Here is a 15,030-nt window from a genome sequence, read left to right as displayed (position 1 = left end):
CATATTGGGTTGTCCACACACCTGTATTCTACTTAAACTGAGAAAGATCAGAAGAGTGGAAAACCAGAAGAGGAAGACCATGTTCAACATTTTTTAGTAACAAATATTTAAGGTTATCTTATTCCTCACTGATTTGATATTTTAAGCCTTTGGAATTTACATCCAATCCCTCTGGATAATGTATCTGGTTTCATCTTTCACTGCACCCTTCATACAGCATTAGAGAGCATTCAATCTTTTCAGTCAACCTCGATAACAAAGACATACTGAATACAGAATTGAGGAATGTGAATAAACTATACAATTCACCAAAGTATCAAATACATCACAATTAGCATAATACCAGATATCAGAAAAAGCTGGAAATACTCAGAAGCTTCAATAGGAATTGTGGAGAGAGAACTTGTTATAATTTCAGATTAATTACCCACTATCAAAATTTTCTGATGAATAATCATCAATCTAGTGGGTCAATGAAAAAACATTTTGGAGGCAGAAGTCAATTCACTCTTAGTACTCCATGGTGTATGAATTCCTGCTTGATGTCTGCATGCTGGAGGTCATGTTTTAAGAACTGCTATTGAATGGGCCTTGCTAAATTGTTTATTACAGTGCTTACTGACAGCAATTTTTGTCTTGAATTTCCTGTATTATAGTTTTATCCTTTTGCCAAAGAAATAAATAATCACAAAATAGAAGGAAGATATAGACAGAAACTTTCCAGCCCATGTTGATAGTCTTGCAAGAGCATCGCAAACCATTTAATTCACCGGCTATTTCTCCACAGCCCTGGACTTATTTTCTCTCTAATTTCTACTTCATTTATTTTAGCTAAAGATTATCACACCTCACAAACAGGTGTGGGCAAGTGTACGCAACAAGGGTTAGCTGTTGGAAAAAAAACAACTAAGCCACAACAGCACATTAGTGCAAGGGGTCTTATTTAGGGCCAGTCAAAAAAAAAATGCAAAAGCAGCCCAAAAGTTGTGAAGGAATAAAGTATTTACAAGTAGACAAATGAAAATAAACATGCATATACAAAAGCTTACAAATATATAGCGGCTTCTCTCCATGAAACACTTTCTCTTTAATGTTTCAATATAACTATTCACCAACTTCCACACTCCTCAAGCAAAGCCAGATTGAGGGTTTAAATCTGCCTCCGTCTGGCCTAGAAGGTCCAGGAAATTCTACTGTTCATTTTGATTGGGGGTGGGGGGGGAATAATGTGACAATGTGAGCAATTATTTCAGATGCAGAATTAAACAGGGATTCTAACATTCTACAGTTTTATTCCACAACGAATGCCTCAGTTAAACTGGCAGATCAGTGTCCACATGTTCAGATGAACATAAAAGAATAGTGGCTCCCCACCAGTGGAGTTGACTGTGCAGGGTGTGGTGCACCTGCTCCCACTAACCCAGGCATTATTTTAGGACTCCCCTAAAATGCCTGAGGTCTTTTGAGTCTGTTCTGCTGTCCGCAAACGGATGTACAGTGTGAATGAAAATAAATGAAACTGTTTGGAATGCCTGTGTCTAATTCCTTATTTTTATGTGTTATAAACCAATATAGCACTGTAACTGAAGGGATTGTTTTGATTAGTCAAGCTAGCAATTTTTTTACTGTTGGGGTGTGTAAATGGTGAACTCCCAAGAATTGCAGAATGGGAGGGCAAAGTTTGTGAACTACTGGGGAAACTAGACCAGGGTCAGAACGAGGAGTGACTAACGGGGCAAGGTTAGTGGTAGAATTGCCAACCTGTTCTGTCACATCACCTCCCCCCCCCACCCTTTCTAGATTGCACGAAGTAGCCAATCAGGAGGGATAGTCTGCCATGATGTTGTGCTGACCTGCCTGATGATGGATGTTGAAATGGAACAGTTGTAGAGACGAGTAGCATCTCATGATGTGTGTATTCTGGTCTTTCACAGAGTGGATCCAGCTGAGTGCTTTGTGGTTGGGCTCCAGAATGAATTCTCTGCCTAGCAGGTAATACCGGAGGCTCTCCAAGGCCTGTTTTATGGTAGAATTTCCTTCTCAACAGTGGAATACCTTGCATCCCATGGTAGCAGCTTCCGACTAAGGTTCAATGCCAGCTGTTCTTCTCCCCCTTTCCCCGGGGCCAGGATTGCTCTAATCCCTGCTGCTGAGGCATCAACTTGGATGGTGAATGGTCTGGTGGAGTCTGGGCTGATGAGACCTGGCTGGGAACACAAAGCCTCCTTCAGAGACACAATGGTTTCCTCACATTCTTTAGTCCACTGGACCGGATTCTTTACAGACTTCCGTGTTAGTTCTGTTAATGGGAACGCCAAGGTGGCAGACTGAGGAATAAAACACCGACACCTCCCAATTAACCCCAGGAAGGACCGGATCTGCCTCTTTGATCTGATGACCTTAACCTTGTCAACCAGTGGCTGAACTAGTCCTCACCCCAGCTGGTAGCCCAGGTACCGTATCTCAGTGAGGGTGCACTTGTATTTCTGGATGTTCAATGTCAAGCCAGCAGCTGCAGTCTTCTTCAGGACATCCACAAGGTACACTGGGAAGTTTCAGTTCTGGGACTATTATGCTTTCAGTCTCTATTCTTTCTAGGTTTAAACTCAGTAGCTATGGCCTCATTTAACATAGTAACTGAGATGAACTGAGATAGCCTCTTTCTTTGTCTTGTTTTGAATATAACAGAATTCTTCATCTACTTGGTGATAAGCAAGAGATGCGCCAGGTCTACATGTCCCCTATAAAAATTATTTCCGTTCCAATCTCCAATTCATTTGTGCAGACCAAGGGTGAACTCCCTTTGCCATGCCTTAGGGTTATACTAAATCTTATCGTTCTGCTGGGCCTTCTCCCAATTGTACCAAGCCTCCAGGTGACCCTTCATTTGTAAGGCATAAGAGACAAAGCCCTCACCAGTGCTGCATTGGGACTTGTCCTCCCACCTGTGGTGGAGCAAACTGAGGAGTCCCTGGACATCCCACTCATACAGGATCTCAAACGGGGAGAAGCCAGTCGATGCCTGGGAAACCTCCTGATATCAACAAGGAGGAAGGGCAGCTGCTTATCCCAGCCTCTTCCTGTGTCAGACACACACTTGTTCTTGAGGGTTTGATGAAACCTTTCCACTGAGGTGTCAGCTTGGGGGTGGTAGGGTGTGGTGTGGATACCTGAACTAAGCAGCTGAGGATGTAATTGAGACACAAGGCATGAGGTGAAATTCGTGCCTTGCTCAGTTTAAATTTCTTCAGGGGAAACCCACACAAGAGTTGTACTAGGGCAGCAATAATTTTAGGGGTGGTGATGAAATGCAGTGGAAGGCCTCAAGGAACTGGGTCACATAGTAACAAACTCAAAATACAAGGGAACCCAGATCTGCTTTTCTCTAGAGGCCTAGAAAGCCCATAGCAATACATTTGAATGTGCTGATTAGGTTGGGCAAAGTCTGTAGTGGGGCTCTGTCAGTGTGTCAGATGTGGCTGGAGTAGGAAGTAGAATATTTCTTGTCATCAATGTACATAGATGGCCAATAAAGTTTGTGGCTTACCCTCAGGTAGGCTTTCTGCTGACCCAAATGGCCAGGCCAGTGGTTGATAATGAGCAGATGAAAAACGAGGGGCCTGCCACAGGTGAGTACTACAAATCAGTTGTCAGGGGTACCTACCAGATACATTTCCAGCACATAGCTATCTTTACAGCTAAAGGACCCCTTGTCATCCTCCCCATTCACCTGAGTATATAGAGGAGCCAAGGACAGATCTGCTCGCTGTACGGCAGCTATGTTTGTGGGGACCTGCCTTTGGGCTGTAGTGAAGTTTTTTGGTGTTGGGTGAGTGGTCATGTGCACCCAATGCTTTCTCCAGGCCGTGTTTCTGAAGTGACTTATGTGGCCCTTTCTTACCTCCCTCAAATAGGCTATCAGCCACTGCTGGCAGCAGCTCCACCCCAGCTACGGTTTGTGACCATGTGGACTCAGGGCAAGACACGATTGCAGCAGAATCAAAATTATCCATTAAGTCTACCAGGACCAGTAAACCTCTACCAATATCCACATCTTTTGTCAAATCATCAACTACTCCCACCCATAGTAGGTATACATTACACGCCACCCCAAGAATAACATCAGCAGGAGGATACCTTTTAAAATCCCCATGAATGCATTGAATCATATGTGTGCAGAAACCAATAAGAGGTGGAACAAATTCTGTCCTGAGCAAAGGTAACCATGCTTCCTGTATCCAAGAGAACATGGAACCTCTGACCAGTCACCAAACTGCTATTTCAGCAGAATATTTTACCTGGTTCTCCCTCCTTGCAAGGTTAACATCTGCCCCTGAATCTAGCAATGAGAGACCCTCCCCTCCCTTAGGACATTATAGTTAGACAGTTTAGTGTTTTTTTTTAAAAACAGCACAAACAGAAGATTTGTGACCAATTTGTCAACAGTAATAGCAAGTTAGGGGAGTTTTGGGTTCTATATTGATTTTAGTGTCTTATTTGTGAACTAGGGTTGCTTCCGAATGGGAGCCACTCCCATGACTGAGCAGGAGATGATAGTCCTCCTCCTCTCCGGGTGTTGATGTACTACTGGGCCAGCTGTGCCACGACATGTCCATTGGAGATGCGAAGAAATTCGTTGAAGAACATCGATCTTCCAGCATAAGCTGAACTATGTGTTATGTTGAAGAATTTTTGGAGAGAAGATGCTATTTTGTTTTGGGCTTTAACTTATGAAGCTGCGTTATAGCTTTTTACTTTGGTCTGTAGACCTGTTTTTTTTTACTATCATGGTTTATAGATGCTCTTTTAATTTTACTATAATGTCTTTTTTCTTATTTTTTTTCTGAATTGGATATACATGTTTATATTTTGTAATAATGATTTCTTTTTTTAAGATGTCGTTTCTTCTTCCCATAAGACTTTGCTTTCCGTAAGCATTCATTTGTTTGCTTGTATTTGAGAATGGGACGAATGTTTTGGATTTTTGGACCCTTTTTTTTATATTGTAGTGATTATTGAATCCTTTTTTAATTCTATTTTGATAACCTTTTTTTAAAACTTTTTTTAATAGATTGCTGAATTTACATTTATATTTTGTAATATGGCTTTTTCAAAATGTCATTTCTTCTTCCCATAAGTCTTTGCTTTTGAAACGTCATTTTTTTGTATTTGAATATGGAATCTTTTTTTAAAGGCATATTACACTGTTTCAAACTTTAACATTTATCCTTTTTTAATTAATGATCTTTTACTTTATTATATTACTTTTTTTTCATTTTGATTGATATATATTCTTTTTTTTTTGCGACCCTGTACTTAAATCTGGGTGTTTTATAATCTCTTTTTATCTTTTCATGGAGTTGCAATCTTGAAATGGGGGTAATATTAGTATTAGTTTGTGCGCCTGCCGCTTGGCTTTTCTTCGAGGGGTTGGGGGAGGTGGTAGGGATCTTTTTTCACGCTTTTGCTTTTTATTTTTTTGCTTTTAGTTTATGGGCCAACTTTAAATTTTTAATATTGTTGAGGTGTCATTTTCTCCGGTTGCTCCTGAATCATTTTTTTCTTCTTCCTGAATTATGGGTTATGTGTCTTTTTAACCTTTTATGATATACACAATCAATATTGGCATGATGGAGAAGTCTATTAATTTTATCTCTTGGAATACTAATGGTTTAAATCATCCGATTAAATGTAAAAAAAATTTAAAGTATTCCATAGACTAAGTGCTAATATTATCTTTGCACAGGAGACCCATATTAGGAGGGAGGATAATCAACGCTTTTTTAGGTTCTGGAAGGATCAACAATTTCACTCGAATTGTACCGCCAAAATTAGGGGTGTGTATTTTTATAGACCCCTCAATTTCGTTTACACATCCTGAAATTATTTCTGACCCACAGGGCAGATTTTTGTTGATTACTGGTTCACTTTTTAATCGAAAAGTGGTTCTAGTTAATATTTATGCTCCAAACTTTGACTGCCCTGAAATTTTTAAACGTTTATTTACTTCCCTTCCTAATCTAAATGAATATATGTTGATAATGGGTGGAGATTTTAATTGTTGTTTGAATCCTTTGATGGATAGATCTAAACCTATTCGAACTCTTCCGAATAGATCAGCCTTACTTATTAATTATTTTATGGTTGATTCGGGAATTACTGAAATATGGCGGTTTTTGAACCCTAAAGATAAAGAATTTTCAATTTTTTCACATGTATATCATATTTATTCTAGAATTGATTATTTCCTTATTGATCATCGTTTATTAACAGATGTTACTGATTGCAAATATGATTCTATTGCCATTTCGGATCATGCACCTTTGAAGTTATCTATCAAGATTTTGGACTCTTCCATTAATACTAGATCTTGGAGACTCAACGCTACTTTGCTTCAAGATCCAGAATTTATTACCTTCATAAAACAACAAATTGACTTATTTTTTTCAACAAACTATACCGAAGAGATTGACAGAGGAATACTTTGGGACTCTTTCAAGGCTTTTATCCGTGGACAAATTATCTCATATTCCATTGGTAAAAGAAAACAAAGATATTTAGATATAGCTTTATTGGTGGATAAAATTAAAGAAATTGATAAGATTTATTCCGTTACTCCTACCAAAGAACTTTATAAGAAGAGAGTTGAGCTTCAAATGGAACATAGCTTATTATTATCTTCTTCAATTGAGAATCAATTAATTAAGACCAGGGCTCAATTTTATATTCATAGTGATTGAACTGGTAAATTGTTAGCTAACCAATTAAAAGCTATTTCGACTAGGTGACAAATTATTAAAATTCATAAACAAGACGGTAATCTGACTACTGATCATAAAGAAATTAATAATACTTTTCAAGATTTTTATAAATCTTTATATCAATCAGAATTTGATGGCGATCTGTCCATGATAGATAATTTTTTTAACAATTTAAATATTCCCAAACTGACAGATGAAGATCAAAGTGTGTCTGATGCTCCTATTTCTGTGGCCGAAGTAGGAGAGGCTATCTCATCAATGAATTCAGGGAAAGCTCCTGGTCCTGATGGTTATATTATAGAATTTTTTAAAACTTTTTCTTCTTTGCTTTCCCCTTGGTTATGTGAAATCTTTAATGATGCATTTACTAAGAAGAGATTACCCCAGTCTTTTTATGAAGCTACTATCTCTCTAATTCTTAAAAAAGATAAAGATCCTACTTTATGTCCATCTTATCGCCCTATATCGCTATTAAATGTAGACTCTAAGATTCTTACAAAAATTTTAGCTATTAGGTTAGAAAAAGTATTATCACAGATTATTTCAGAAGACCAAACTGGTTTTATTAGGAATTGGTATTCCTTTTTTAATGTTAGAAAATTGATTAATATAATTTATACTTCTTCACCCACAACCTCAGAATGTGTTATCTCATTAGATGCTGAAAAAGCTTTTGATAGAGTTGAATGGACATACTTATTTAATGCCTTGAAAAATTTTAATTTTAGTTTTAATTTTATATCATGGATTAAATTAATATATTATAAACCTGTTGCTTCTGTTCTTACAAATAATTATAGATCCTCTTTTTTTCAATTATCTCGTGGTATGAGACAAGGTTGTCCCTTAAGTCCTTTATTATTTAATATCGCATTAGAACCTTTAGCCATTGCTATTCATGAATCTCCTAATATTTTTGGTATTACTTGTAATGAAAAGTTATACAAGTTATCACTTTATGCTGATGACTTGTTGTTATATATTTCTGATCCTGATAGGTCTATTCCCGCTATCCTATCTTTGTTGGTTCAATTTGGTAGTTTTTCTGGTTATAAATTAAATTTGGATAAGAGTGAAATATTTCCTTTAAATGAGCAAACTTTATTGAATGACAGGACACCATTTAAAGTTGTTACTGATAACTTTATTTATTTAGGTATAAAAATTACTAAGAAGTATAAAGATTTATTCAGATTGAATTTTTTACCCATGCTTCATCAAATTCAACAACTTACTACTAGATGGTCTCCTTTATCCTTATCATTAGTTGGTCGGATTAATGCTATTAAAATGATGATTTTACCAAAATTTTTATATTTATTTCAAGCCTTACCAACTTTTATTCCTAAATCTTTCTTCGATAACATTGATTCAAAAATTTCCTCATTTGTGTGGCAAAATAAAAATCCCAGGTTAAGTAAAAGACAGTTACAGAAATCTAAAAGAGATGGTGGTTTAGCTTTACCTAACTTTAGATTTTATTATTGGGCAAATAATATTCGAAACTTAATATATTGGAAACTAGATTTGGATTCACCATTGTGCCCACAGTGGGTAAATTTAGAATGTAATGTTGCACAAGGATATTCTTTACTCTCCATTCTTGGTTCTTCTCTTCCGGTTGATTTAGTTAAACTCAATAACCAGATATCCAATCCTATTGTCAAACACACAATATGAATTTGGTTTCAGTTTTGTAAGTTTTTTACTCTGAAAAACTTTGTTCTTGATAGCCCTATCTTAATTAACTTCTTTTTTAAACCTTCTTTAACAGATCAAGCTTTTAGCATATGGAAAAGGAAAGGTATAATATGTTTTCATGATCTCTTTTTTGAAGGTAGTTTGATGTCTTTTGACCAACTTTCCAACAAATTTAATTTACCTAAATCTAATTTATTTTTTTTAGATATTTACAAATTAGAAATTTTTTATATAAAGTTTTACCATCCTTTCCCAATTCAACTTTGATAGACTTTTCAGACATGATTTTTACCCTGGATCCTTGTCAGAAAGGATTAGTGGCTCTTATTTATAATAGGATTATGAAGATACAACCAGAAATATCAGGTAGAATTAAACAAGAGTGGGAAAAAGAACTTCAATATAATATATCAACAGAAAAATGGGAAAAAAATTTACAAATGGTTAATTCTTCTTCTATATGTGCTAAACATGCTTTAATACAATTTAAGGTTGTACATAGAGCTCATATGTCTAAAGTTAAGCTTGCTCGATTCTATTCTCATATTAACCCTCAATGTGACAGATGTCATTCAGATGTGGCCTCATTGACCCATATGTTTTGGTCATGTCCCACTTTACATAACTATTGGAAGGACATATTTGCTACCATTTCCTCAATTTGGAATATTGATTTACAACCTCATTTTATTACTGCAATTTTTGGTATACCAAATGAGGATGGTAGTCGACTTTCCCCTTCAATTAGACGAATGATCGCCTTTGTAACATTAATGGCCAGAAGGTCTATATTACAAAAATGGAAAGAAGTAAACCCTCCTACCACATTTCAGTGGTTTTCTCAAACTATCTCTTGTCTGAGTTTAGAAAAAATTAGAAGTACTATTTTCGATTCATCAATTAAATTTGAAGAAACTTGGGGGCTGTTCATTCGACACTTTCATATGAATTAATTTGGCTTCTTCCAGACCTTTTCTCTTTTTATTCTTGTTCTGGTATGGAGTTCCGGAGTTTTTGACACTATCATACTCATATAAACTGGTATTATTGCCCATGTTAGTTTAGGTTTATTTTTTTTAAAATACATTTTTTCGTGCATTTTTACTTTTTTTTTCTTTTGATGACTATTTTTATTCTTTTTCATGTTCAATCAAAATAGGTTTGATTGTTTATTATAAGTTTTTTTTGGCTGATATTTAATATGATATTGTTATCCTATTATAAACTTAACTTCAAATCTAGTGCACTTATAACCTAATTATATTATGTTATGTTTCTCTTTATATATGAAATTCAATAAAAAGATTGAAAAAGAAAGACATGTCCATTGGAGGGCTTGTGTTCTTGGACCCAGGTACAAACATCCCCCAGCAAGACCTGCAGCAGCTGCTCGAGGAGGACAAATTTTCTGATCTCTTCCTTGCTACAGACCTCCGGCCTTATCCAGTGCCGGGAAAGCTTTTTCATGTGGCTGTAAGTCTCCTTCAGCGACTCTCCATCTGGCACAATTGAAACATCGCCAGGGAGCTGTGGGATTTTGCCAGGAGTGCCTCCTTCAGGTCAGAGTAACAGTTGGACCTTGCCTCAACCATGGCCGAGCAAGTTTCCAACACTACCAGTCAGGAGGGGGCTAAATCAACACGACCACTCCTCCATGCGCCATCCCCACATCTGAGCCAGCCATTCAAACCACACGAGATGATACTCAATATCTCCTCCTTCTTGGAAGACTGGCAGCTTGGGTTCCAACTGGAATCAAGTTCCAACTTGATTTAGGTGAAGTGCCTGGTGGCTGTGAGGGCTGGTCCTGCATACATGGAGGTCCAGGTAACAGAGAGCACCAGGTGCTGGTTGTGGAAGCAGCATTCTATGGCTTCTGCTCTCCAAGGGGTCTAGAGAGGCTATGAACCTTGGAGTCTCTGAATCAGTGGGCGCTCCTGGGTCAACACTCGTCTCTGGTGGTGGAGCTCTGCTCAGGCTGCTTCATAGCTTTCAGAACTCCTGCAAAAGTATTTCTTCCCGAGTCTGCTGCATGGCAATGGACTGGCCAAGAACAGCTGCCGGCTCCAACATCTCCACGGACTTCCCCAGTTCCTCAGAAGCACCCTGACTTGGGCAATGCACCTTGGGCCACATACTCTTCCTCAGACTCCATCATGTCCCACCATCCTTCCTCAGGAGACTCCATCTCTGGAGCGTCTTGCTCAACTCTGATCTTCCATGAGCGCAGACCAGCTCTTTTCATCATCTTCACCCCTTTTCGGCTTCCCATCCCACCACTACTACCATCTGTCACACCTCACTACCGGGTGTGAGTAAGCGTGCCCGATGAGGGTCACCAGTTGGTAAAACACAGCAGGTAAACCACAACAGCACATTAGAGCAAGGGGTTTTATTTTGTACCAGGTGAAAAGTATGCAGAAGTGGCCCAAAAGTTGTGAAGAAAACAAGTATTTACAAATAGACAAAAGAAAACAAACACGTACAAAACTTTATAAATATACAGAGGCTTTCTCGATGATACACTCCATGACTGAGGGTTTCTGTCCTGCTAAAGGGTTTTGGCCTGAAATGTTGACTGTACTTTTTTTCCCCATAGATGCTGCCTGGCCTGCTGAGTTCCTCCAGCATTTTGTGTGTGTATTGGGGAGGGTTTCAATCTGTCTCCACCTGGAAGGACCAGGAAATTCTACTGTTGGTTGGGAGGGAGGGGGTAAATCATGTGGCCAGTTTTCAGATGCAGAAATGAAACGTTTTAAACAGGGATTCTAACATCCTAGTTTTACTCCACAATGAGTGCCTCTGTTAGACCCACAGATCACCGTCCACATGCTCAGATGAACGTCCACCAGTGCTGTTGCCCGTGTAGGGTGTAGTGCACCTACTCACACTAACCCAGGCATTATTTTACGATGCCCCGAACTGTCCCTTGGGTCTTTTGGGACCATTCTGCTGTCTACAAACAGATGTAACAGTGCGAGTGAAAATAAATGGAACTGTTTGGGATGCTTGTGTCTGGAATCCTTATTTTTAATGAGTTATAAACCATTAGAGCTCATTAACCAAAGAGATTATTTTGATTAACTAAGCTAGTGATAATTTCACTGTTGTGGTGTGTAAGTGGCAAACACCCAAGAAGTGCAGGTACAGGAGGGCAAAGTATGTCAACTACTAGGGAAACTAGACCAGGGACAGAATGAGGAGTGACTAACTGGGCTATGGGGCAAGGTTAGCGGGAGAATTAGCATCGCCAACCTGTTCTGTCACAGCAATACAGCACAGTAATAAGCCTTTCAGGCCCAATGAACTCACACTGTCCAATTACACAAGACCAATTAACCTACTAACCTTTACACCTTTGGAATGTAGGAGAAACCAATGCCCCTGGGAGAAACCAGGAGGTCACATGGAGAACACAGAAACTCCTTTCAACTGAACCTTGGTCACTGATGCTGTAACAGTATTGTACTGACTATTATGCCATTGTGCCAACATTTTTCCCTTTTGGAAGTAACTATTACGTTGCTTCCTTCAACCTTGCAGGCAGTGAACTCTAGAAATGTACAAACTTGTGTCTTTCAGATGATGAAAAAGTTTGGGGGAGTCATGAAACAAGTCGTTTGCCACACAGCCCTCAAGTGCTAACATGTCATATTGGCCACAGAATTGCTTCAACAGTTGTGGTCCTTTGAAATCATAATTCCTAGGTTGTTGATTTAAAGTACATGATCAAAGAGCGTATAATTTATATACCTTGAGATGTGTTTGCTTATAATCAGCCACAAAGCAAGAAAGCCACAGAACTAAATTTTAATGAAGATTATAACCACTGCACAGAGATAGTGGATAAAAATACACATCACGCAAACAGAAGCAAACGACAGCCTTCTGAACCAAATTGAGTCCTTAGATCCATTCCCTGGAGCATCTGGAGTAGGGCCAGGCCTCTATCTCAGTTCATTATATCAGCAGGGCAAAAATGCCATGAAACTCACAGGGACAACAGCTGCTGGAGAGAGGAATGAACATCATGGAAGAGCAAGTGAAATCAGCCTGACTTTCTCCTCCGGTCCCGACACTCGTCAATGGGGGAGAAGTTACCAATGATAATGCTAAAGGTCCAGGTCTCACATGCTGGAGATGACGTACACCTGGGACTCACACAACATTAATGCTGTGCTCCAGCTGGCACACTGAACATTGTAACACAACGGGAGAGGACACACACTTCCATGGGCCAAATCTGCTATTAAAGAAGATCACAATCTGACTTTACCACAATTCCTCTTTATTTCCTCATCCCTATAAACCTGGATTACTATACAAAACAAAAAAAAAATCAACTTAACTTTGCATCAAATTCAAACTGTTCTCTGGGTTAAAGAATTCCAGATACTCATAACCCCTTTGCAGAAAGATCTGGCTCCATCTTCTAGGGACAGATTTTGCATCATTATTTAAAGGGGTAGTAAAGTGAGTAAAGGTAGCAAACACTAAGCAAATAATACCCTTTTTTATCATGATGAAAAGGTGGTCACATTGACAGAGTAGGTAATCATAGTCATGGTCCAGGATTCATAGGATTCTGTCCTGACAGCCTCCTGAATATGCAGCGGCAAAAGACTAGGATTAGATTTACATTTTTTAGAAGATCAGAGGCAGAAAAAATTAACTCAATAAATCACTTTTATGTACAAGTTCCTGTTACAATCAGCATCACTGCAAGTGGTTCCTACAATGCAATAGATTAAAAAAAATCTATTTGCTTCAGCCGTTTTTTCTTGCTCAAATCCTCATGCTTTAAACCTCAAGCTTGCAATTAATTTATCTTTGCTTCTTGCTTTTCCTCATTTCATCTCTCATTGGGTGTAGCATTAGAGTTATCTGGACTTCATGCTTCATCATGGTGGCTTAATAAAGTACAAAATAAAAGTACAACCGATGTCTTACTGAGTTCAGACGCCAGGCTGAACATTATAATTTATTGGGCAAATGTTTTGAATAATTGGTGGAATGCAACTTACTAAACCAGTTTTGCAGTAATGCAATTATTTTCATGCATGCTGTCAGAAACCGATGCTCCATTACTTCCTTATCAATGCAATTAAGTACTGCTGAAGAGATAAAGGATTAATCAGACCATAAAGAACTGGTGTGGCTGATTACTATTATGAATTACTATTTTAAAAGAATCATAAGGACTATGCACACTGGATAGAAGAACTTGCTCTAATAGTTCAGCTGTTAAGGGAAATTTTAATATTTCATCAACTTAACATATTACCTTAAAGGTCTCATCACTGAACTATGCCCAAGCTAATTTAAAGATCTCTAGTTTATTTACTATATCAATCTACAAAGGCCTAGTTGAAAGCTTACACAACTGTTAGGCAATGAATATCTAGCAGCATCAGAAAGAAAAAAAATCAAGTTTAATTATACTGATGACAATTTGGACATTGGGAAGATATTTATATTCCAATGAAAATAACAACACTTATTCAAAAATTATTTTTATACAAGTGCTTTTAGGAACAAAGTAAGATAGAATAACTTAGGTGCAATCTGTTTCAACCATTCTGGAGAAAAACAAGCTTTAATTAGACAGTGTGAAGTTGTAATGTAAGTCTGAGACATTGGTTAACAAATTTCCATAATCGTTCAAATTTCACTTTAATTACAAAATTTCATATGTTTAAATCATTCCAGAATAAGAATCAGGTTTATAAAATGCTTTGGCTTTAATAGCCTTATCTTGACCAAAATCAATTTCAAAGTAAGCTTTTTACACTTTTTACAGCCAACATTAAAACTGACAATGTCAATGCCTGTTATGGAGACATTCTGAAGATTAAAAAATGTTTTAGTGTCTTAACTTTTAAATTTTTGTTTACCTCAAACTAATATGAAGTTACTTCCCTTAGTTTATTGTGGAAAACTCTTTAAACGTTGCCTTGATTGCCCCATTTTATAGCAGTACTGCACATAATCTTCCCTAATACTTCCCTAAAGAAACTTCAAGCTAAATAATCAGAGGTTAGATCAAATTAAAATATTTTAAGAAACATGTCAAAGGTAACAAGACAAAGCAATTTAAATAATTTTCAGAGCTTAAAATTTTGGCAGGGGAAGGCATGGCTATGAATGGTGGCTTAATTAATGGTAAGCAAATTATTAAATTGTGTAGGTCTTCAGAGAGATTACTCAATATTACACAGGAAGAATTTTGTTCTTTTTTTTTGGAATGGGAAGCAAGAGGAAAAACTTCTAAAGTGACAGCAGAAAAAAAGCCCACCTGCACCAAAGCATGTCTTTAACAAAGGAAGCTGTTATACAGAATACTTTGGGAGAAAGATTTTGTCTTGTTATGGGACTTCATCAAGGAATGAATGAAATTCAACCAAAATCACAAGTCATGAAAATAAAATGGTGGTAGGGATAGAGAGGGTGGGGGGGGGGGTGGTATCACTGTAGTCTATGCTTCATTGACTTCTGTAAACTTTACCTCAAAGTTGCATAGAAGTTTAAAAATCCAATATTCATGTGTGTGGGAACTTGATCTCTTATA

The 15,030-nt window shown here is 37.7% G+C and overlaps 1 protein-coding gene across 2 annotated transcripts in view; it reads right to left on the bottom strand.

Annotated features, from left to right (window-relative positions):
• The window catches only part of LOC132381144 (chemokine-like protein TAFA-5), a 366,425-nt gene that overhangs the window by 312,729 nt on the left and 38,666 nt on the right, over positions 1 to 15,030 (bottom strand). The gene's annotated exons all lie outside the window — the stretch shown is intronic.

The sequence above is a fragment of the Hypanus sabinus genome, chromosome 25 (assembly GCF_030144855.1).
Source record: "Hypanus sabinus isolate sHypSab1 chromosome 25, sHypSab1.hap1, whole genome shotgun sequence".
NCBI lineage: Eukaryota > Metazoa > Chordata > Chondrichthyes > Myliobatiformes > Dasyatidae > Hypanus > Hypanus sabinus.
This window is presented reverse-complemented; position numbering and strand designations above follow the sequence as displayed.